Raw genomic sequence first — 26,924 nt, forward strand, 5'->3', positions numbered from 1 at the left:
ACATGTCGGGAGATTTAAACAGTCAGCTAATGTTCCATTGCTGCCCGTGATTGTGTGTTTCAGACTGCGTCACCAGCATCTTCCATATTGCTCCTAAAATGTTTACCTAGTGTTCCTGACCTTGGCTTTTTATTCTGTTACTTTGCTTATGTGTTCTAATTTTGTACTTTGCTACTTTTTGTGTATGACCCTTGGCATGTTAGCTGGTTTTGGTTTCTGACTATGATTTGGTTCTTAAAAGACAAAAATATGTAATCGGCACTCTGAGGATCGGTGGTGCTTATAGAAGGGAGCAAAATTTCACACATAGCTAGTCACAAAACTCTCAGCACTCACCAATAAAATCGCTTGTGATTTATTGAAGAGTCAACGTAAGAATAATACACAGGATCGCATAACGTTGTACCGAAAAAACGTCCTGTGTATTGTTCCTATGTTGAATCTTCAATAAAACATGAGCAATTCTATTGGTGATAGCCAAGATTTTTGTGTATGACTATGATTTAGTTCTTAGCATGTTATCCTGGTTTTGACCCTTGGCCTTACTCTGACTTGGTATTTGCTTTCTGATTTTGTTTCTGCTAGTCTTGACACAGACTGCTGACTATTCTACCTGATGTTGGGTTCTGCCATTTAGGGCAGTACGTCCAAGTAGGTAGGGACAGTGGGCTGGCTACAGTTTAAGGCTCACTGTTCACGTACGGATATGCAAAAAGCCTTTGAAGCCTCATTTAAGAGTCCCAAAACACAGGACTAGCCAAAGAATGCTTCAGGTCAAAAATATCTGCCTCAATTATGTGGAAATGAGGGGTCCACTTTAAAATCTAGTGACAACTTTAAGTGTCTTGCATGTATGAATATGCTATAGTTAAAAAGATTGTTCAGATGTGTCTTCAAGCCTTCCTTTAATCCTTTTACAGTATCAAAGTGGTTGATGACTGCCTGTCATAATAGTACAATTCTGCCTGTTATTCCATTTGATTAGCAACAGCACCAATAGATTGTTTGATCATGTGAATGTTTGCCGAGACGTTTATGACTGCCTGAGGAAAACGCTTGTGATGTCTTAGACTCATGCAAAATTACATCTTTGAAGTTAATTCGCAATAGTCTACAGCAAATCAATAATCAATTAACTAATCAGAACCTTGTGCCTTACCAGCTGAAGCAATATAGGGCGCTCTCCATTTACTTCACTTTACATTAGAGCTCCATTTTCTGCTGTAGCATTTCATTGCCAGTATTAACTTGTCAAAGAATAACTTAAGAATAAATACCTTAAGGTACCAATGTCTGGCTTTCAAACTGTCCCCATGGCAGGGGGAATTTGCCACATGTGAGAAAGAAATTATTGCTATACCTTTCTTGCTTTACTGGGTGGCACATGCTATCTGGATATTGTTACAAGCTTGGAAAGTGTCACAATTTCTACTCAGTCTTATTGCTTAAAGGACAACTCCGGCGAAATTTTTTTAGCTTATTTAACACACATTACAAAGTTATATAACTTTGTAATGTGGTTAAATACCCGGTCTGGCCCCCTTCCCCCACTTTCGGACCCCCGACCCCCCCGCCCGGAAGTTAAAGAATGTATACATTACCTATTACGATCCTCACGGTCCTCTTCTCCCGGGCGGCATCTGGTGACGAAGACGTCAGAGCCGGGGGGCGGTCCGGGTCTTCCTCCTCCTCAGCGTCTTCATGGAGAGTGAATGGGAGAGTGATTGGCTGGAGCGAATCACATGGCTTTCAGCTTGCTCAGCCCTGATTGGCTGAGGTTGCTGGAAGCCATGTGATGCGCTCCAGCCAATGAAAAGGCTGCCGGTGCGCAAGCGCACTGGCAGCCTTTTCCATCCCCAGGACCCAGAAGTCAGAGACAACGCTGGACGGCGGTGACGGTGAGGCAGACGGCGAGCGAATGGAGTGGTGATCGTCACCGGAGGGATGGTGAGTATGGACACGGGTGGGGCAGGGAAAACAATTAGCAGACCAGAAGAAATAAGACACAGTTCAGACAGGGCAAAAACAAGGCAAACTAAACACAGAATAAATGGAAGATTATGGCCAAAATCGCAGTCTTTGGCGCAGAGGTCTAATCTTCGCAGTAGAGGGTGGCACTGATGCCTTTTCAGGCGAGATCATGACATTACCCCCCCTTTTTATGAGGGGCCTCTGGACCCTCACCAGACCTAGGAGGGAAAGGACCTCTTACAATGCATGTCTCGATGTCACTGGAAATGTCATCATCCGTCTCCCACTCATCAGAATCAGACTCCAAGAGATATGTAACCGGTCTGACAGATCTCCCATAACTGCTCAAATCAATACCAGACACAGATCCAAATTCTGCCTTACATGAGGACACAGACCTAGTACCATCACCAGGACATACAGAGCCAATTTCCACATTACATGAAGCCACAGATATAGCATTGGCAGGTTCAGCAACTGGATTATGCACATCAAAACCACCCACAAGTACCTGTGCGCCCAGATAACTATCCCGGTTGTTATCTGGACGCTGATGACCTGATGGCAATAGCTGACGCGTTTCGATCTATACAGATCTTAATCGTAGCATAGGTGTATACAATGTTATCCAACTTATATAGGTAATACAGGTAAATGGTAACACTTTCTTTCTAGTCACACCCATCCACAGAGGGAGGGGACTACTTAACCCTTACGGTATATGCTGCAGGCATAAATAATGCATAAATAATGCCTGCAGCATATACTGTTAGGGTTAAGTAGTCTCCTCCCCCTGTGGATGGGTGTGACTAGAAAGAAGGTGTTACCATGTACCTGTATTACCTATATAAGTTGGATAACATTGTATACACCTATGCTACGATTAAGATCTGTATAGATCGAAACGCGTCAGCTATTGCCAAGCTACTGTCAGATTTTTATTCTTTTATACGGTTGTCACAATAAAGAATTCGTTATGGACTTTCCTGGTGCTGGAATCTTCCTTATGTTGTTTAAAAAAATAAACAGTTATAAAAAAAAAAAAGAGTACTTGTCACTAAAAATAACTTCATGTGCAGAAGAAAAAGAGGGAACCCTAGGGTATACAGATGAGGCGCACACCTAAAATATTGTACAAAAATAACTTTATTAAAGCGGGTACAAACAAGTTAAAAACATCTAATATCCAAGCAACGGCATCCTCCTAGGATACAGGAGGATGCTCACTGTTACACCACTTTGCTCAATAGGCTATACAGGGACTAGAGCAATGCATCCCACAATATGTTCAATACACAAAGCAAGCATAATACATAATGGCATACAATAAATACCACCTGAGTATGCGTAGTCCCAGTGTAACAGAGAACCAGATACTAAAAATAACTTTTGACATCTCATCAGGCATGTCAAAAGTTATTGATTTTAGTAGGTCTTACTTCTGAGACCTGCTGTGATCAGAATATATAGTCGGGGGGGGGGGGGGGGGAGGGGGGGTCTAGCGTGGCAGAAAAATCCACTCCCTGACTAAAGATTAGAAGTGATTGAACTGGTTTGTAACGTAACAAATTTCTCCTGAATTTCACCCAAAATTTGGATATGTCTGAATCTGAGAGTTTTTGGTTTTGTTAATTTAAGATGATTCGCTCCGTTGTTAGTATTTTTTTTTTAATCAACTGACGTCAGAAAGTTATACAGGTTTGTAATTTAATTTTACTTAAAAATCTCAAGTCTAGTACTTGTCAGCTCCTGTATGCCCTGCAGGGAATGGCCTTTCCAGTATGACTCAGTGCTCTCTGCTGTCACCCATATCTGTGACATTAACTGTAAATTCTATATATCTTTCTGACACCAGTTCATTTAAAGGAAACATTTTTCTCCCTTTAAAGGCAAAGGTTTCTTGCTCCAGTCCACTGATCAACCCAGATGTAAAAGGCCGTGCTGTATGCATCTCCACTACACTTACTATATTTGCTGTGCACCCAGCCACTACACTCAGAAAATTATGTCGTCACTCACTGTACAGTAAAGGAGAAAATAAAGGATTCCTGTATGTTAACATTATGCAATACCAGCACTCCACGTTGTTCTGGGTTGCAGTTGAAGTAGTCTGCAATATCAGAAAGATAGTTCCGGCACTCACATCTGCTGCCCTTGATATTTAATCAACGCATCAAGAAAAACAGTATTTTTCTTGATGCAATAAATAAATCACAATTGCAGCCAATGCGAGTGCCGGGACTTTTTTTCTTCCTGCTTCTGTAATATACAGTACTTTCTGTGATAGCCATGAGAAATATGTACAAAAAATGTGTCCCTTTACAGCACAGGACAATTGCAGGGTATTCAGGGCACTTCTGGATTCAAATTGGAAGCTAAACCAAATCTTACAGCTGATTTGACCCCAAAAAAATGAGTAGCTGTAAAGTACAGACAGTGAGGATCTATGTATTTCACGTTTTCCCTGAGGACTTAGTGGACTTAGGATTTTCTTTTTTGTAATAACAGAACCCCGTACATACAGAAAGATGTAATCTGCCTATCAGAGTCTGCAATCTCCTCAACAGAGTTTAAATGCAATACTAATTTAATGGAGTAACATCTTGTGTCAGTGTTTTAATGTTATCATGTTAATGATTGGCATTTTGTGTCTAGTCTTGTCATTTTTCCTTTTATATGAGATTTGAATCTTTGTTCTAGACTTCTAATTATCCAAAATATTTAATATTGCTATTCTATTCAGAACAAGCCACATTTTTAATTCAATAAAGACAAAAAGAAAATGATGGAGATGGGGGTAAATTGTGCCTGTATACAATACAAAGGAGTCAATGGGGGACCCCTACAATCTCTTACTTGTCCCTAAGTAAATTCTAATTTGAAAACTCCTTCCTCCACCACAGAGGAAACTATATGTTTCACTTGCCTATTCAAATCAATAGGTTGCATGATTAGGCAGGACATGTCTTCAAGAGAGAGAGTTGGTCTTTGTAGCCATTCTTAACTCTGGCCAAAAGATGAAGATCCTAAAGACTGACCCCTTTTATTCACTCCAAACTCCCTTATATAAAATAAAATGTACAGTGGTACCTTGGTTTAAGAGTAACTTGGTTTAAGAGCGTTTTGGTTAAAGAGCTTATAGTTTTTCTAAATTGTCACTTGGTTTATGAGCATTGCTTTGGTTTAAGAGCTCACAGTTTTTCAAAATTGTGACTTGGTTTAAGAGCATTGCTTTGGTTTAAGAGCTCCCTGTGCTGGTGGGAGTGCAAGTGGGGGAGGGGCATGGTCTGCATAACGTAGTCTACAGCACTGTTCTCTGACCCAGGAAGTCTCCCTCACCTTCCAAATCATAGCAGATCCACTTCAGGCTGGGGCTTACATCAGGGGACAGGACTGTGGAGGTAATCTCTTCATAGCTGTAACCCCTCTCTCCTCGGACATAGAGCACTGCATGCATGTGCCCACATCTGCCCTGCTCATTCCTTCATGCTCCCTGCAGTCTCTGTCAGCCCTTGTGTTTCCCATCCTCTCCATTACTGTACAGTAACTTATAATATCACAGATTCTGCTGTTTCTGAATGTTTGTTTAATTTGTCTTACATGTTATTCAGAATAATAAATCATTTTTGGGGGATGTGGAACCAATTGTCTGCATTTCTATGTTCTTATGGGAAAATTTGCATTGGTTTAAGAGTGGATTTGGATTACAAGCATGGTCACGGAACGAATTATGCTCGTAATCCAAGGCACCACTGTATTCAGTTATAACAACAAATGTTTTATAGAGGAAAAAGTGCCTACCATACAACCCTGCTCATCTCTTATTAAGGCCACAACGTGTTAGCTTTAAAGCCAAAATAACACAATAGAGCAGGAAAATTTGTCAAATTCAAAATGTACTAACACCATCATTTTACAAGCCTGTCCTATATAAAACTCAGCTGTCATTAGATTTGGCAGGTTTATTAAGAGACACATAAATCTTACACCTAAGTGGCTGCCTGTGTACTGCACATAAAAAACAGCATAAAGCTATGTTCACACTATGTAATAAACAACAGCCATATTTTATAACAACGGCCATATTAGTCGTCTTTGTTTTTACATAGTTTGAACATACAAATACAAATACTATGTTTTTGATAATAAATTTTTCTCCTTCAGTTGACTTTAAGTCAAATAACATGTGCGCTCCAAAGACAAGAGGAGGAGAAGTTTAACAAAAAGTTTTACAAAAAGAACAAACAAATAATAAGTAGTGATGAGCGAATACTGTTCGATCGAATAGCTATTCGATCAAATAGTAAGGTATTCGATCTATCGAATATTATCGAATAGTTCGCCGAATATTTGGTACATATTCGCTAAGCATTCAAATCACCCAGCTTCCGGTTTTTACCTCCAAGTGGTCGAATAGATGTTTTTCAATAATCGAATACTTGTTCCCATTGACTTTAATGGGATCAAATATTCAATTGAATATTCGGGAGATATTCGTACGAATATCGAATATTCAAATATTTCACTATTCGCTCATTACTACTTATAAGAAAGAAAGCACACTGGTATCCACAAACAGTAATTAAAGTAAAAAATGCTACTTATAAGCCACTCTCAAGAACTCCTAGTTGAGTGAAATAAATAAGCATGCTGATATGGTGGGTCATAAGGTTATATTCACAAAAAGTAATTCTCACTGAAAACTCAGTGCAGAATCCGCAGCTCGTCCCCGCACTCCCCCTCCCCTCTCTGCTGGCTCCATAGACTTCACTCTATGGTCGGGCAGATTCTACTGTCTGCCCAAAGAATCGACATGTCATTTCTTTGGGCGGATGACAAAATTTGCCCTAGCATATAATTGAGCCTAAGTGACAGGCCGAACATCAAGTGGGAGCGGGGGTTGCGATCGGCTGATTCCGCTTGGAGTTTTCCATGAGAATTACTCTGCATGCAAGATAAAACAGTTTAAGGTATTTAAGAAATGTAAATGAATGAAGTATGAAACTGAAGTTGATTAACCAGCTCATTAAAATATAAAGCAAGCTCATCTAATTCACCGGAAAAATATATACTGTATATATTGTTTACTAATGAAAAACCATTACCATTAAAAATTAGGCACCATGCTTTTCTGATATCCATCAGCTAAAAATATTTATGCCTTTAATGATGGCTAATAGACCAACAGTTCTATCATAATGACAGAAAGAAAAGTATATAGCTGTAAATTATTTGAATATTGACTAAAGACTTTTAAGTCTAATTGCATTTTTTTTTTTTATTTGCGCCGGTAGCTTTGTGGTTCCAATTAATGCATTTCCGTCAATGTTTAAAGATGTACAGTATGTATGTCTATGTGCTTTGTTCTGCCTTATCACCACTTTAAACATAATTCAAATTCAAAGGAAATTGATTCAATTGTGACTGTAATTACATAAAATAGGGAACGCTGGTTTATTGCTAATGTATGCTGATTGATTATTTCATTATATTGGCATTTTAAGACTAGAGCATTGTCCTTGTACAGACATTTTTTATTTGGGGGGGGGGGGATTGGTAAGGAAACTATATATATACACTACCGTTCAAAAGTTTGGGGTCACATGGAAATGTCCTTATTATTGAAGGAAAAGCACTTTACTTTTCAATGAAGATAACTTTAAACTAGTCCTAACTTTAAACAAATACAATCTATACATTGCTAATGTGGTAAATGACTATTCTAGCTGCAAATGTCAGTTTTTTAGTGCAATATTTACATAGGTGTATAGAGGCCCATTTCCAGCAAATATCACTCCAGTGTTCTATTATGGTACAATGTGTTTGCTCATTGGCTCAGAAGGCTAATTGATGATTAGAAAACCCCTGTGCAATCATGTTCACACATCTGAAAACAGTCTAGCTCGTTACAGAAGCTACAAAACTGACCTTCCTTCCTTCCTGACCTTGAGCAGATTGTGTTTCTGGAGCATCACATTTGTGGGGTCAATTAAACCCTCAAAATGGCCAGAAAAAGAGAACTTTCATCTGAAACTCGACAGTCTATTCTTGTTCTTAGAAATGAAGGCTATTCCATGCGAGAAATTGCTAAGATATTGATGATTTCCTACAACGGTGTGTACTACTCCGTTCAGAGGACAGCACAAACAGGCTCTAACCAGAGTAGAAAAAGAAGTGGGAGGCCGCGTTGCACAGCTAAGCAAGAAGATAAGCACATTAGAGTCTCTAGTTTAAGAAACAGACGCCTCACAGGTCCCCAACTGGCCTCACAGGTCCCCAACACCAGTGTCAGCATCTACAGTGAAGAGGCGGCTGCAGGATTTTGGGCTTCAGGGCAGATTGGCAAAGAAAAAGCCATATCTGGGACTGGCCAATAAAAGAAAAAGATTAAGATGGGCAAAAGAACACAGACATTGGACAGAGGAAGACTGGAAAAAAGTGTTGTGGACGGATGAATCCAAGTTTGAGGTGTTTGGATCACAAAGAAGAACGTTTGTGAGACGCAGAACAAATGAAAAGATGCTTGAAGAATGCCTGACACCCATCTGTTAAGCATGGTGGAGGTAATGTGATGGTCTGGGGTTGCTTTGGTGCTGGTAATGTGGGATATTTGTACAGGGTAAAAGGGATTCTGAATAAGGAAGGCTATCACTCAATTTTGCAACGCCATGCCATACCCAGTGGACAGCGCTTGATTGGAGCCAATTTCATCCTACAACAGGAAAATGACCCTAAACACACCTCCAAATTGTGCAAGAACTATTTACAGCAGAAGCAGGCAGCTGGTATTCTATCGGTAATGGAGTGGCCAGCGCAGTCACCAGATCTGAACCCCACTGAGCTGTTGTGGGAGCAGCTTGACCGTATGGTACGCCAAAAGTGCCCATCCAACCAATCCAACTTGTGGGAGCTGCCTCTAGAAGCGTGGGGTGCAATTTCTCCAGCTTACCTCAACAGATTAATAGCTAGAATGCCAAACGTGTACAATGCTGTAATTGCTGCAAAAGGAGGATTCTTTGACGAAAGCAAAGTAAAAACAATGTTATTTCAAATACAAATCATTATTTCTAACCTTGTCAATGTCTTGACTCTATTTTCTATTCATTTCACAACGTATGGTGGTGAATAAGTGTGACTTTTCATGGAAAACACAAAATTGTTTGGGTGACCCCAAACTTTTGAACGGTAGTGTGTGTGTGTGTGTGTATATATATATATATATATATATATATATATATATATATATATATATATTGTAGACATGTCACTGGAGAAGTGTTCGAGGGGGTGTACATCTCACCTAGGGTGCTACCTAGTGTGAGATGGTAAGTCTAGGATGGATCTGTTGCTCAGCAGCATTATGCTGCTGAGTTATTATTTATTATTGCCGGGCCTGGATTTACATGGAATCGCAGGTAGGTTTGGTAGTGGGACCTGTCATTCCCTCCCGCCGATCCAGTTTGGGTTTTGGGATCAGGTGAACTCTGACCCTAATGAGCCTGGGAGGGTAAAAGCTCTCACAGTGTGCAGGTGGTTGCTCTCAGCCAGGAGTGAACAGCCTGTCTGTTTGGGGTAAGCTGCAGATGCAGCCACAGCTGGAGCTAACATACACCTTGTTATAAAGTGTCAGATAGGTGAGAAAACCTGTTAGTAAGCGCCCAGACGGACCAGACCTTTTTGTTTGTTTTGGTTTCTTTAAAGCACGGTGTTGCTGTATTTCTAACTATACAGACTAGGATATGCACAGCTCAGAGAGATAATGGATTGGGTGCACAGTACCAGTACATGAGAAAACTTGGACCATAGAAAAAGAGCAATAGGCATGTACTATAATGGTACACCGGCACACCAGAATATTAGATATATAAAAGTACTTTATTGAATCAGGTACAAAGATACAAATAAGAGGGTCCCCATTAAAAACATTTAAAAATCCCAAAAATACTCCAGGGAAAGCACAAGGTATAATGCTATCCAAGGTGGCAACCCCATGTACAATACATACAATATCCCTGTTATATACAAAAATACAGCGAAAAAGATATAAGTATATCTATAAAGCATCACCATATAATGGGAACAGGGATAAATTGGGGTGCCGACCACAGAGCCCCACACGTTCTGTCCGTACCCTCGGACTTCCTCTGTGGTCGGCACCCCAATTTATCCCTGTTCCCATTATATGGTGATATACAGCCTTGGTCATTTTCTTTCATAGCCACATATTGATCTCATCTTCTACCACTATCTACTTCTATTACTCTATTGTTGTGTTATTGTGTTATGGTGGTTTGCTTTATAGATATACTTATATCTTTTTTCGCTGTATTTTTGTATATAACAGGGATATTGTATGTATTGTACATGGGGTTGCCACCTTGGATAGCATTATACCTTGTGCTTTCCCTGGAGTATTTTTGGGATTTTAAAATGTTTTTAATGGGGACCCTCTTATTTGTCTTTGTACCTGATTCAATAAAGTACTTTTATATATCTAATATTCTGGTGTGCCGGTGTACCATTATAGTACATGCCTATTGCTCTTTTTCTATGGTTGCTGTATTTCTGTTTGCTGGACTGTTTATGCTGCAAATAAATGCCAAGCTGATCTTTTATAAAGCCAAGTCTGCTGTGAACTGTGTCAAAACACACCATCCCCCGGGAAGATCCCTACAATTGGTGCTGCGGAGCGGGCAAAACGGTTGCTAGGGGCAACGGTGTGCATCAACTTGGCTAAAGCTGCCTGTGTCCTGGGTGAAGGCTGCTGCTGCTTAACTCCAAAAACAGTCAAGCAACATGGAGGAGATGATGAAGCAGTTAATGCAAGTGAGTCTGCAACAGCAACAGGCTCTGACAACCACTAACCTGCGCCATGAACAGGCAATGGCTGCACATCAGCAAGCAATGGCTCAATAACAGATCCATCCTGGACTTACCATCTCACACTACGTAACACCCTAGGTGAGATGTACACCCCCTTGAACACTTCTCCAGTGACATGTCTACAATATATATATATATTGCACATAAAAATGTAGAGAATTATTCCACTGCTAAAATATCTGGCAATAAATAAACAATGCATGTGCACCTAATAGTAAATTTTGCACAAGGAAAGCAAGAATATGCACAGTGTGTGATGAAATCTACACAAGATTCTGCCAATTATACATTCCCCCTTAGGGCGATCAAAATGTTCCATCTAGTATGGTACCAATGAAAACTAAAAATTGTGGTGCAAAAAAATAAGACCCCCCCCCCCCCCCCCCCCCCCCCCCCCCCAAACAGCCCTGTAGGTTTAAAAATAAAAGCTCTCGAGGAAGAAAAAAGGAAAAATGCAAAAATGAAAATGAAAATTTGTCTGGTCCTTAAGGCCAAATAAATACAATATGTCCTTAAGGAGTTACTTGCAATTTCTAGGTGGGAATATAGTTTACAATTACGGGCAATGTGCTACGGAGCAGAGTTTGGAATTCCCGACATTATCATTCGTGTTGATGTCGGGAGCTCAGAAACTGCTTAAATGTTTGTTCTACTATACTGCCACACAGCTCTGTCAGTACTGTACTGAAAAGATTTAAATTGTTTTTGAACTCCCGGCATTAGAATTAATCTTGGTGCCGGGAGTTCGGAACTCTGTTCTACAGCACAAAGTTCGTTCACGGACCGTAATTGTGGTGTACAGAAATGTCACCTAAGTCTAGTAGATTAATTCTCAGTAAAAGATGCCGTTACATGGCACAGTTATTGTTAATGCTGAAGTGCTGGCTCATACATGTGGCTCATCACTTACTGTCTGCAGCTTAACGCCTCTTGATGCTACACGATCCCAGCACTTGATTGATTGAGCTGATTGCTGGGTCTTTTAGATAAGGAAATAATCAGACCATTTAACTAATTATCACTCTGTGTAATAGGCCCTTGAGAGTTGACACAGCTTTTTTTTTTTTTTTTTTTAACAATTAATATATTTTATTACGAATGATCATAGAATACACAAGTATATACAGTAGGGAAGTGCTTCTTATAGTCTACCTATACAGTCAAGAACAATCCCACTTAAAATGAAATGTTTGATTTGTCGATTATTTAAATCTGCTTACTCATGCAGCAATAAAGGGGAAGGCAATGTAATATTACACAACAGATTTGTCACTCAAGAGTGTGAATGACTTAATCTTTGTGACAAATAGAATTTATGCTGGCAGCAATTTCCTGTTTTCACTTTGGTTCTTTGAGATGGAAGAAGCTGATAAAAAATAAAATGGCACAATGCTAGAGACATAACTAGTATTCATAATGTTGAATATTAAAGGAGAAGTCTGGAGATTTCTAAAATGTGGTAGCCAGCAGGGGGGAATTGATTACAAGTAGGAACTTACTTCTCGGGACCCCCACCAGAAGGCATTTTCCCCCGAAGTTGTGATGATGTTCCGGAAGATCCGGAAGACTGACTGGCCACTCAGCCAATCAGTGACTAGAGCAGCATGTCCATCGTGATGTGTCTAAGTGGAGATCCTGGAGCCTAGCGGGGGCCCTGAGGCCAGTCCCACCATTCACCGTGGGTTTGGGGAGAAGTACTGTAAGTTCCTACTTGTAATCAATTTCCCCCTTGCCGGCTGCCACATTTTAGAGATTGCCATACTTTTCCTTTAAAATGCCAAATTCCCCCCACTTTCTGTAGTAATTCAAGCACAAGAAGAACTATGTCTATTTGAACTATAACCAAAGAGTGCATAGTGATATACACTCAATGACAAAAAAAATATATATACAATATGTCAACAAGTTGTTGAAAATGAATGAAGCTTGAATGATATGCAGGAGAAAACTATACAAATAAAAAACATCTAATACCCTGTTAGACCGCCTGTAGCCTGGATACAAAATAAGATATTATTGGCCGTTTGCCCATAGATTTTGCTGGGCCTGTAGATCTTACATATTTGTAGGTTGCTGAAAATGCCATATCTGGTGACTGGGTGAGCATTGTCCTGCTTGAAAAAATGCTAACTGGATGCACTGTCATGAGGCAATTGTACATATTACTGAGCTGTTAGTGTCCCTTTTATCACTACTAGGGGTGTCAAATTGTCATATGCAATGGCTTCCTGATCTTCACACCAGCAGGTGGAAACGTTTACCACGAGGCCTCCATTCTTATACCCAATATATTTTTTTTTTTTTATGTAAAGCCAAGAAAACAACCCTCTTACCCTTGTTGTTATGTTTATTCTCGACTTTCCATAAAACTACATCAATCAGCCAATTTGAAAAGCTAATTAATTTGATCTGCAAGACAGCAATCTGTCTGCAAGATATTAATGCACAATTCATTTTTAGTATGAATTTTAAAAAAGTTCTATTTTAATTGAATTGAATCCTAATATGTAATATTTTGAAAATTTTGGTCTGTCATGGTAAACAATGGTTAGATGGTGTATTGCAGCCTCTTGTACAAACAGCCCCTGGGTACCTGAAAGATACCACAGATGTGTTACAATCGTTACAGAACACTCAGTGGGAACCCAATTACACGTGGGTGGGAATGGATGTAGTCTCACTATATACCTGCATACCACACCATATTGCCATGGAAGCCCTTGAGTTCCATTTACAAACTCAGTGATTACGACCAGGATTTCATTTCTTTCATCAAAATGACTACATGGTTCCTTATGACACACAATTTTTTTCTGTGCCAAAATAATTTTTTATTTACAGATTAGCGGGGTATCAATGGGTGCTAAATACTCACCTGCCCTAGCAAACCTCACCATGTCCTTTTGGGAACATCAGTACATTTACTCCATGTCCAACCCCTTTCTCCGCTCCATACAATGGTACGGGAGGTACATTGATGACCTCCTCATTGTATGGAGCGGAGAGACGGATGAATTGGACAAATTCATTCAGTATGCCAATTCCAATTCATATAACTTGCGATTTACTGCCAATTTGAATCGGACAACTATGGTGTTCTTGGATCTAGAGTTAGAAGGCACACCGGGACAGACAGTTCATACGAGAAATTTCAGAAAAACCATCTCGGAAAACACCACATTACATGCTCTGAGCCATCACCCCCTACATACCATTAAGTCCATTCCCGTAGGAGAGCTGCTTTGCATGAAACGTAACTGTGACCAACAGAGTAGCTTCACAAGGGAAAAAGCAATTTGTGCCCAGAGACTTACAAATAGAGGGTACAAAAAGTGGATGATAGATAGAGCCTGCAATATAGCAGACACCAGGGAAAGACAGACGTTGCTGGCAGGACGGGAGAACAGGAAGGACAAATATGATAACAACAAACCTATGTTCATCACTAAATACAGTCCACAGTTCACCCATATCAGGCAAATTGTCTGGAAATATTTACCGATATTACAGGAAGACTGCACTCTAAACAACATCCTAGTGGGAGGGATTGATGTAGTATCACGTAAAGCCACAACATTAGGGGACACGCTCTCTCCCTCTGTACCCAACAGTAGAGCCAATAAACCGACTAGACAACCTACATGGTTAGATGTCAAAGGTTTCCACAGATGCGGTCACCATCCTTGCAAAACATGTACCCATGTATTACCATGCAAAGAATTCAAAGATACTACTGGCAACAAAACATTCAAAATTAAGTCCTTCATGAATTGTAACAGTTACAATATAGTCTATGTCATCTTATGCACACACTGCCACATCCTATATGTGGGGAGCACCACACGTAAGCTTAAAACACGGGCGTGTGAACATCTATATGATGTTGAACATGCAGGCAACAGGACACCATCAGGTGCATCACGTCATTTTATTGAGGCACATCAGGGCTCAACAAGGACTTTTCGTATCTTTGCCATAGAGAAAATTCATGCCTCATCCAGAGGGGGGGGATATGCAATCAGTATTGAGAGATAGAGAGGCATTCTGGATGTTCTGCCTCAATACTTATGTACCGCACGGTATGAATTTGCGCCGAGAAATGTTGCTTCATTACTAGCACCAGTTCAGTTATTTGTTGCTGTAGTACTAGGTACTCTCCACTATATTGTTGTTACGCCAGTTAGTCACTTCTAGAATGTTTTCGCTGGCAACCTAAACTACATGTCAGGTGGCTATTGTTTCATATGTGTCAATGTATTGTTATGGATTTGTATATATTTAGTTGCAAATGCAATTTTACACGTTTGTTGTTATTAATTTTGCACTGCCAAATGACCCCCGAATGTGGTCAGGACTAATTAGCTCAGGTGTGCTCCCAGGATGACGTGTATAGCGGGACGGCGCTCCGCCTCTGATGTACCGGATACCTGTAGCTATAAGTCATGTTCCCACGAGTGGGTCTCTAGCCATGATTAAGGCTGCGGTTAGCAGCTGAAACGCGTTAGAGTATCTGGGGGGGGGTTCTGCAGTGTGTGCACGGTGTCCAGGTGAGGAATAAAGCTCAAATTTAACCCAACCCGGCCGGGAGCTGGACTTATCCTTTTTTGTTGCTACTGCTGGATGCACCTGTCGGAGTGGAAGTCCGTGCAGCGAGGCCTGGGAGGAGGCGGTAAGCTGGCAAACTACTGTTCACTATGGTAAACAATGGACCTTTTACTTTATATTGTATAAAAAGGTGCTTCAGCATTGGAAGTACAGAAAAACTCATTTAAAGGCTTATTCCACTGGGAATAATGTAAAACTTTTTCTATGGTTGTGTTTATGATGTTTACAAAAGTTAAATTAGCAAATACTGGGGCAGATTTACTAAAACTGTTGAATACTTGTTGAAGACATAGTAAACTTTGAGTAGACGGTCTAAGGCCACATTCACACCACATATTTTTGCAATAAGCGTGTGAACATGGCCGAAGAATGTGTCAGACTTCTCTAAGTGGCTCAAGCTGTTTAAAAGCCTGATGTATGTTTATTCAAGTCTAATTTTACACCAATAATAGTTTTGTATTATGACAAAACTGTATCCCAAAATGCACTCCAATTCTTACTGCCAGTTCTTGCTTGCCTGAACAATGTTGAATAATTGTGTTCCTAACAAGGTATATTACTGTAATGGTTATCCGATATATCCTGACCTATGCCTGTTTCTTAGATTACATTTGCCGGCCTGACCCCTTTGTTGCCAACTTGAATTGTCTGATTTGCATGGGAATCGGTCTGCCCTATGCTGCTGCCTAAATCTCGAAACTGTGCTGATTCTCTTGTTGACAACCCGGCTTGCTGTCAATGCTTATTTGGCCCGATGCCCCCCACTGACTGTTTAGTTCTTGTAACCAGTCGCTACCCTAACTGGTACTATGCTTGTGGAGTGACCTGGTGTCCTCTAGCCACAGAAGTTCAGCTTCTGCATCCTGAAGTGGGATAAAGGGTGAGGATCTAAAAGACACTTAGACTCTGCGCAATATGTGTATGTATGTATATGTATGTATCTTATTGTGGCAAATAGATATGATTTTATTTTGGTTAGGTAATACATGTATACAGATATCCATAGCAGTTTTAGAAGGTATAGAGTCAATAGGTATTGTCAATAGAGCATTATTTTGCTTAAAAAAATCATCTTGTTTGTATAATACCCTCAGTGTTTCTTCTTGGCAGAGGAACTACATGACCACAAAAAAAAATATCAAACTCTGACACAGGACCTGAACCCTGGTCAGTGAGCATGGTAATCCTGATACTTACCATTGCATCATAGGCAAAGGCTGGTGCAGCAGGAGGAAAATAGTCCGGAAAATCGATCTAATTCTTAATAAATAAAAATAATTAAAAATAGAAAAGATTTTAGTCAGTTCATTATAATGTTACAATTTGACATGATTTTATTTTGGTTAGGTAAGAAAGCCTATGTCTGAGGCCAGGTTCACACTATATAAATACAACGGTGGTATTTCATAACAACTATGGCCGTTGTTATGAAATACGGACGTTGTTTTTACATAGTGTGAACCTGGCCTAAGACTGCAGCACATGAGGTATTTAATTAGCTGGTTATACACTGCAATTCCAACACTGGCCACTAGGTGTGCTGTGTAAGTAAACAGACACAACAGCTTGTAAACAACCAATACAAGATATAAAAAAATCTTTGTCATCTTAGACGAAGCTGATAGAGAATAAAAATTGATATGGGGAGGTTTTTCTTGACTTAGGCAATAATGCTGGGTGTTTTTTGAATAAAAAAAACATAAAAATCTTGGAACACCTCTTTAACATCACATTTGTTTTACTGAATCTAGATGACCCTGTGGATTGATTTTTTTTTCCTTTGCTCTTTGTTAATGGTTGAAAACTAATGACTGAATATATATATAATATATAAACCATGTAAGCCAGGTATTTGGTGCAACTTGCATCAGACTTATGAAGCACACAGTTTCATTTACTACCCCCGATTGTAAGTAATGTCCAAGGCAAATACAGCATTTTTGCCAAAAACTTTGCCAGATGTGTTGTAGTAAGGTTATGCTGCTAATAGTGATCATGATTTACTTTATTAGTGGCCGTCTATATAATGAGACGGCCGTCTTCTCCCAATATGTTCTAGAAGTGAGAACATAGCTATATGCCGTTCTGCTATAAATGATTAAAAAATAGAAATATTCTTAAAAAATACCAGACGTAAACAAATGGCCTTTCTAATTATAGTCTTGTTTTATCATATTAATGGAAGGGTTATACTTAGGCCTTATTCACACGTTCCATGTTTCACAGAGGACACGGACATGAAAGGCCTGTAGTGGAGTCTCCTACACACACACACTGCAGCATCTCCAATATGATGCTGGGAGCTGGGAAACTGTATGACTATGTGCGGCACTGTAATGAAGTGTCATTACAGTGCCGCACATAGTCATACATTTTCTTTGCTCCCAGCATCATATTGGAAAAAGCGAAATCCGCACAAAATGGTCACCTGCAGAGATGTGCATGCTTGCCATGTTCCGTCTTCCTTGCCCATGCTTTTGATGTCCACAATAAATTAAAGATTGTTCTGCTTGAGTGGTAATTGGTGAGTGCTGTACTCTTTCTACTGCTGTATATTGGAGTGCTTAATTTTTCCTGGGCACCTCCTACATCATTGTGTGAGACATCAGTTTTGTTCAGTGCGTCCACATATCTGCGTTATTTTATTAGTGCCGGCCATCAGCTCTGTTCCAAATCATATTGAAGATGCTGCCGTGTGTGTATGGGTGTGTTGTTGGTTGTGTTGGTGGGGCGGAGCGGTAAGATTCCACTACAGGCCTTCCATCTCTATTTTGGCCATAAACATGTAAATAAGAAATTATACATTCATATATTTGTCCTTAATAGCTCTAATATTAATCACTTTGTAATGCTGTTGCACAATGAACTAAAACTAGTAAGCATGAATATGTTTGACCTGTGTATCTTTCTCCTTATACCAAAGAAATGTAGTGCACGCTTTTGTATGAATATTCCGGTAAAACTGGTGCAGGCATAGATAATAAGGGCTATTTCCATTCAATGCTATGTAATAGTCTGTGTATTTCAGGCACTACAGAAAAGCTTAGGTTGCAGAACATTTGGAAGAGATCTTGAGTTTTTGTAACCTTTTCAAAGTCCTGAGTGACACAGGTGTCTGCATGAAATATGCTGAACATAGAGATAGGGACTCAAAAGCAGAAAGCCTTATGATCTCCTGAGATGCTTTCAAACATTAAGCATCAACTGTCAATTTATCTTCCTGACACCCAACGTCTTGAAGTCTTTTAGAAATGTAAGTAATGTAATTGCTTCTAAAATTCTCGGGCATTTTATATCTAGGAACCTTACACCAAAGATAAAACCATAAGACTTGTACATTTCTGGATTAGCTTCCAGTGATTCCTTACTATCGGGAGATTGACACTTTAAATATATCCAGCACACTTATATAGCCAAGGTATTGTTCCAATATGTGTAGCTGTTTAGCATATTATTGAGAATTTTAATTGATGCCATACTTAGGTACAACACTTTAGCTAAGTTCTTATTGATTCCAAGGCTTTAGGGGTTCATTGGGGTTTTGAACTCTTTCGAGAATTCTTATAGATGCTGTTCCTTTAACCTATGGCTGTCCTAATTGTTTTTCTAATGGCCGACATGACTGAAAAATCAATGTACTGTGGTCCTTTAGAATCTATTCTCATGTGAATCTCACATCAATCACACACTTCAATTGTTTGCAGGTGGATACTATACCCAGTAGTAAAAGCACATTTAGACTATGGTCACACATAGTATTTCACTCAGTATTTTGGTCAGTATTTTTTCAGCCAAAACAGGGAGTGGGTTGAAAACACAGAAACTGATCATATAATTTCATTATAGTTTTACCCTTTCAGTTTTACTCCTGGTTTTGGCTACAAAGAGTGACCAAAATACACATCAGGCATTAGTCTCATACCTGCATATATTCCGATATGCACTAAACAAACTGTATTTTTGTACATATAAGCAGGAAGCAAAAATTTCCAAGGGACATTCCACAAATGTAAAAGTGACCAGACTGTTCTAGCACACCTCCACTTCTCCTTGACCCCTGGCCTACTCGCTGCTTTATAGCTGTGGTTATATAGAAAATAATAAACAGCCTATGCTTACCTCTCTGTGCTGCCTGGGTGTCTATCTGCGTTGTCACCAGTGTCATCAGCAGGGGCTGACCCCAGCCAGCAGCACCTCCGAGACAGACTTGTCTCAGGACTGACAGGCCGCTCAGCCAATCACTGGCTGCAGCGCACTTCCATCTCAGTCAGTGATTGGCTGAGTGGATTGTCACTTCCGAGACAATTTCTTTTTGGAAATGGAAGCAGATACACTCAGTGGGAGACATCGGAGACACAGGAAATGAAGACTGTGGGAGCTTGGAGAGATAAGCATTAGCTCTTTATTATTTCCTATATATTTGCAGCTATAGAGCAAAATAATTAGGTTTTTTTTGTCACATAATACATTTAAGAGATCTGGATAACTGCACATGTGAAATTCTAGTGGGGACTATGGGGAAAGGAAAAGCTTATTGGGCAGGTAAGAGGTAGAGATGGTGCTGGAGCAATTTGGGTACTTATTATATTGTGGTACACCCCCTGGGCTTTTTTTTATGTAGGAACATAATTTAACTGAAAGGAACGTTTTGGTTGGCTGGTCCTAATGATAAGCGGGTCACAACAATCGGGCAGCAAAAGTACAAAATCAGAATCCAGTAAACGTAGTCAAAGTTCTGGCAATATGGTCAGGGCCGGGCGGCAAGTAAGGGAGGTCAAAGATACAAGGCAAAGATCAGGAGACGCAAATACCAGAAGACACAGGCAGGCAGAGACTAAGTCAATAACCAGCAATGAGTGCACAGACTGGGGTTTTTTATATAGGAGGTCAGGGTTCTGGTCCAGGACATAATTGGACCATCCCCCTGATCTCCAAGCACAGACACCTAAGAACAAAACAGATCCACTGGCAGGATTACCTGTCAGTCACAGTAGAACTAAAACACAGATTAACCCTGACATGGCCAGACAGAACTCAGCAGGTGAAGTGTGTCCACCAAACAAAGTGAGCAGATAAACCAGTGTTCAGACACTGCAAAACAAATCACAGAAACAGAATACAAGAAATCAGCGCCTTCTCGGCCGCACAGCACAAGCCGAGGGGCGTATCACACTCTGCAGAGATACCATCCTGACAGTAAGTAAATGAAAAACGGATCCTGCAGTATGGTATACATGGTGTTCATTTTTTTCCATCATTTTTTTTCCTTTCAATGAAAAAACAATGTTAACCTAACCTTAGTAAGTAGAGTCAAGTATGGATGCTCTAGCTCCAGGCTCAGACACTGAACCTTTAAAGTGAAAAAGTAGCTGACCTCTACAGTGAAGGGTCATTATGTCCCTTCTCTGATCTCATGTTTGAATTTGGGATTCCACAGAGGGACCTCTACAAATACCTACAAGTGAGGCACTGCCTCCAAGGCCTTAGCTTGTCCACCGTTGCTATTGCATCATGGTGTGAGCAATTTTTTTTTTTTTAAGCCCACTTCTAAAGCCAAAAAGCTTATCTACAGACTACCAGGCATGGCAATTATATACTACGGTTATTCCCTACTTACAAAGATGGGAGGAGGACCTCAGTATAAGTATTACACCAGAGCAAAGTCTTTGGGTCGGTCACTAAAGTCTCCAGATGCATAAATCATTTAGAGGCCTCCTGCAAGCTTCTGTCCTAATGGTACATGACTCCGCACCGCTTGTCAAAAATGTTTCTCAGTGCATCCCCAATTTGTTGGAGATGCCAGGGGAGTACAGGCAACCTAATACCTATCTGGTGGACTTGTCCACGGATTAAGCCACTATGGCAACCACTTCATATACTTATAGGGGAAGATTTATCAAACATGGTGTAAAGTGAAACTTGCTCATTTACCCCTAGCAACCAATCAGATTCCACTTTTCATCACCCTCAGACTCTATGGAAAATGAAAGGTGGAATCTTATTGGTTGCTAGGGGCAACTGAGCCAGTTTCACTTTACACTATGTTTGATAAATCTCCCCCATAGAGCGTATTCTCGGCACAAAGACCACCTGGAGCCCAGGAATAGCATTACTAGGATTGGATATGGATGATTGGCATGTTTCAGACAAAACGGTTACAATACATGTTTTATTAGCCACCCATAATGTTGTAATTTCATTGCAAAGAAATGGAAAAGTGATGATCTTCCTAGCATAGAAGAAATTGTGGCAGCAGTACACTTTAACCATCAAATGGAAATATCCATAGCATGTAGATTAAATTCCCTTCCTCAAACAGATAGTAGGTGGGCCAAATGGAGGGACTTTTGCTCAGCACCTGGAGTTACGTTGTAAATGTCGATTTTATGTGTCACTCGTTTGCTTGATAGGATTATAAATTTTAAAAAAGTGAATCAGAATACCCCTTTAAATGACGTCTACGTAAAACTTCTATACAATAAATAGAAAGTTATGTGATGTGAGGTTGTGCTCCAAATTATTTGCTTTTTACTCTGAGGAGGTAAAATACATCATACTTTTGAGGACTAAACTAACATAACAATCCGACGAAGTTTAGATTCCTGAATCCTGCTCTCATTTTTTTTTTTTCTTAAGATCCATTTTCTGTTTTATGTAGACTGCATTGTGCTAAAAGGATTGCCTCATCCTACCTATAACTACACCAAAATGTGTGTGCTTCAAAAATCTATATCTTTGGGACTCGATATGTTAGACACAAGTATAGAACTGTAAGTTTCTCAGTAGTAGATTGGCACAAATGAATTCAACAGTCTATTGTATATGCAAAACAGTCGCTTAGATATGCCAATTAGAAATGCATTTCTCTTGGGTAAATGCATCCACAGGAAAGTACTGGATAAAAAGTACAAGTAATGCCAGGGGGAAAAGGGTTTGTCAATTAATCTTTTTCTAGAAGTTTACAAAAAAAAGACAAAGAGCATAATAGAAAAGATGTGTGGCCTTAGGAGAAAGACAAGTGGTGGAGAAAAAACAATGATAGAGGAAAACCCTTGATAGAAACGCATTTTCAGGCAGTTTTAGGAACTTACACCATTTAGGAAGCATAGCACTAGAACACATTAGAAGTTGTTTTAATGCATTGATTATGTTACCCAGCTCGATTTGACTTTGGTAACTTGCACTTAGACTTGAGTAACTAAGCTTGCCAGGTTTGTGTTTTGCATTAAATGTTTCCATCATGTAGTGGCTCACTAAAATGTGATTTGTCGTAGGTGAATAGAAAAACTTTGCTATTGAAGTCATTTAAAGGGAACCTGTCACATTAATAATGCAATACAGTCTGTAGACATTCTGTTATATAGCAGAAGGAGCTTATTCTAGGCTAGGTAGTCAAGTAAACGATTCTACTCAATGACTGACAACTCTCTCCATGCGCAGACTCTATATATACACAGATGTCAGTTTCTCAGTAGGACTGCCTACTTGACTCCTTAGCAGAAAATATTTAACCTTAAAATATTTTGTCTCATAAAACTATATATCAATCTGTTCAGCTACTTCTGCCGTGTCACACGGTGTTTGCATATTAGACAGCATTAATGTAACATGTTTCCCTTAAAGGGGTTAACCAGGCTTAGAAAAACATGGTCGCTTTCTTTCAGAAACAGCACCAAACTTGTCATTTTGGATGTGGGTTTTGGTGCTCAGTTCCATAAAATTTAATAAAGTTGAATTGTAGTACCACACACAACCTAAGGACAGAGGGGCTGCTGTTTTTTTTTTTTTTTTTTAATCCGAGATAACCTATTTAAGTTTGCATCCATAACAAAAATCTATTTGTAGACTTGTCAGTGTAGGTCAAAATGTTGCTATCCAACCCGTGACATTATGGGGGAGATTTATCAAACATGGTGTAAAGTGAAACTGGCTCAGTTGCCCCTAGCAACCAATCAGATTCCACCTTTCATTTTCCAAAGAGTCTATGAAGAATGAAAAGTGGAATCTGATTGGTTGCCAGGGGCAACTGAGCCAGTTTCACTTTACACCATGTTTGATAAATCTCCCCCATATATTCTTATACTATAACTATATCTCTGATAAAAGGGTTAAAGTGATTTCCGCAAGATAGAGTTTCTATATTCTTCATCAGTGAAAGCAGCTTTCTAAAATATCTTCCCATTTAGCATACACAGCACTTATGGAGATGTGTCTTATTGATACCTATTGAAGAGAATATATATTGCACAGCATGCCCCCAAGAGAAATTGAGCAGGGGGTGGATGGGGGGATTTCTTTCCACACCACTGATTGTCAATGTTGTGACCATGTGTTATCTGCATCCAGTTTTATAATAGAGGTGTTACCTTCCCCTGAAGTCCTGTCTGCGATTATATTGTAATGACTACTGAAACATTCATCTGTACAGAACAAGAACAAGCTCAGTGTCTAGTGTGATAGCTGAAATAGTTAAAGGGAATCTTGTAGCTCTATATCTTGTTCAGAACTGCAGACATGGGCAGATAACTGAAAAAAGATAAAACAAAAGATACCTGGGTTTTTTTTAGCTGATAACTGTTTGCAAAATTATAAAGTTATGTTTTCCTTCCAAGCTCATACGTCATAGAGCTCATAGATGCTTCCTACTTATTTACCTCTCCTTACCCTGCATGATGTACAGGGTACGTGGGGAGGGATGAGGAAAGAAGAAGGCATGCATGCTGCTGCTCAGCACTGCTCCTGTAGCTTGGAAGAAAAACATGATTTTATACATCTACATCTGATGATCTACAAATAACAGATTTCCATCAATAATATATATGTATGCAGTTTTCTAAATAGATTTTTTTTAGGTGTCTTTTTATTTTTTATTTTTTTACAAGGGAACAAACTAAATATATTTTGGAATGTCACAGTGGCTATGTTCACACATCGCCAAAAATAGAAAAAAGTTGGGCTATTTTGATATTTAAAAAAGCATCCGTTATTGCCGCTATTTAACTGACTGCAATGGCAATGCATTAAAGTCAATGGAAAGACGGACATCCAATGCACACAATGTACTGAATAACGGACGTTTTCACCACACCGCGGACGTCAAAATAATGAACATGATCATTATTTTCGGACGTTTTTGCAAACAGCGGACGTTTTTTATTAGTTATTCACACAGAGTTTTCTTTTTGTCACCGTTCTTTCTCCGTTCCTACTATTACATTTAATAGACTTTTCAATAAAGCCGCATCCAAAGGCCAGTTAGTAATCTCAAATTAGAATATTGTACCAACATCTGTCATTGCACATTGCAAAAGGGAAGGCCAGGTTGCCAAATGACGTCCATTATTTAAGACTTTATCTATGACAAAAGTAATTTTTTAAACGGAGCTGAAAAAAACGTTGTCTGAACATAGCCAGTGTCTTTAATAAAAGGACCACTCTACAAGTATACATCCGAATAAAGCCAAAGCTTAAAGTTATCTTTTTATCTTTACATCTATTTTCGGACAAGTTGCATAATACAAATCTGTAGTCATTTTAAATGGCAATAGATTCATCATCTCAACATGCATTAGGTCACAGTAGCATGCCACAGCAAACCTGGATTTTCAGCTAATTCAGCTTGAATAAAGTTTTATTTATTATTTTATTTTTTTTTAATTGCAAGCTTTGCACATTGAATGCATTGTAAAATAGATTGATCAGTGTAAAGGTTAAATAGTAATCAATGGGTTAGGGATACAAAGGTTATTTTGAAATGAAAATCAATAGATTAATTATAGTAATTAAAATCTCTTACCCCATATTTGGTTGATGCTTTCTAAAAAGTTGTGTCCATGTCATGGTATTCTTTACAGTTTGACTATTAAGATAATTTTTCCATCCGCAATGTTGAGACAGGTGACACATTAGAGAACAAAGTCACCAAGTGTAATTGGAGTGATTTATTTTTTTTGCACATAATTCTCCTTGTCATTGGAATACCATTGGGTGTATAAAGGATAAAACTGTAATGTAGTAAAAGACTCTAAGCAAAGATAGGTGATATGTATTTAGATATTATAAAATGACACCATTGACTATTACAGGTAAAATATAGTAATTTGCTTTTGGCTACTTAAAATTACCATGAAACTCATCAAGTTCAGCCCAAGCACAAGGTAACAGGGAATCTGCTCACTGTCTGCCATCCCATCACGGAATGCTCATTAAGTATGAAAAGTTAGCCAATAGTCATATATTTCCCCAGCTTTACATTGCATTGCTAGGGGTAGAGATTAGAGAGGAGCAATTTTACTGTATTAACAAAGCAAAGCACTTTGTCATCTCTGCAATCCATTTATCAGCCTGCTGCCTTTTAAATCCTCCCAAGGTGCTTGGAAAAGCTGGATTCAGTCATGGGAAACTCTGAGAAGTTCGCCAGGACTGGTTCCAGGTTTTCCTAGCACCCAGGGAGGAGCAGAGTTAAAAGGAAGAAGGCTGATGAATGGATTACAGAGATAAAGCAATTTGCTCCGTTATTACTGTAAATTCACAGTAGAGATCATAATTATGTATTCATCCTATCCTCCTTAGGCAAACCTGTTTCCATGATATTCTTGATAGGTACAAAATGAGGGAAAAAGGCATTAAAAAAAAAAAAAAAACCTTCTTTAAAAAATTGCTTCTCAGTGCAATCTGCATGCCCATGGGGATCAACCAAGTGTATACTTGTGCAGGTTAAAGAAAGCAAAGCAAAAATGTTCATTTCAATTAAATGTTCAGCTGATGGCCGGTTATATAATTTAAATTCCATTGCAAATTCCAAATTTGTAACAGCTGAACACAAATAGGAACTGACATATCCTAGGTTTCATACATTTACCTATCATTTTGAGAAGCAAGCAGACATGTTTTGACCATACCTAAAAATGGTATCTTGATTCAATGGGCTTACCTGAACTTTGCTGTACTGACTTTGAACAATCATTTGCCAATATTTTACCAAAGAGTTAAGTTTACTACCTTTCCCCCTCAAAACTTATTGGCTTATGTGTTTATTACACAGAGGGTAGAGACCCCACAAACAGTGGCAATAACAGACCTTTTTCCTTATCAGACTCAGATTTACGGTGCGCTCAAACATACAGGATCTACAGCAGATTTGATGGTACAGATATCAATGTAGCTAAATAACTGAACAAAGCATAAAATCTGCGCCATCAAATCTGCTGGGGGGAGGGCTACACACTTTTTTTTAAAGTAAAGAGTAAGAAAGCATGTAAGATCCCCCTCTTTTCCATAACCAGCAGGGTAAAAACAAACAGCAGCAGCCTAGTAGTACCAGGGTAAGAAGGGCCATTTATTTTGACCCTCCCCGGACTAATACCAGCCTGCTACTGCCCAGTTCAGGAGTGCCAATTTTTACACCCCAGGACTCAAAGTGCCCCGTTCTTTGCACTTCCCCTAGTGTGGTGGGTACTGGGGTA

At 39.4% G+C, this 26,924-nt stretch overlaps 1 protein-coding gene across 1 annotated transcript in view; it reads left to right on the forward strand.

Moving 5' to 3' along the window:
- The window catches only part of PCDH15 (protocadherin related 15), a 796,162-nt gene that overhangs the window by 475,120 nt on the left and 294,118 nt on the right, over positions 1-26,924 (forward strand). The gene's annotated exons all lie outside the window — the stretch shown is intronic.

This window comes from Dendropsophus ebraccatus, chromosome 8, assembly GCF_027789765.1.
Source record: "Dendropsophus ebraccatus isolate aDenEbr1 chromosome 8, aDenEbr1.pat, whole genome shotgun sequence".
NCBI lineage: Eukaryota > Metazoa > Chordata > Amphibia > Anura > Hylidae > Dendropsophus > Dendropsophus ebraccatus.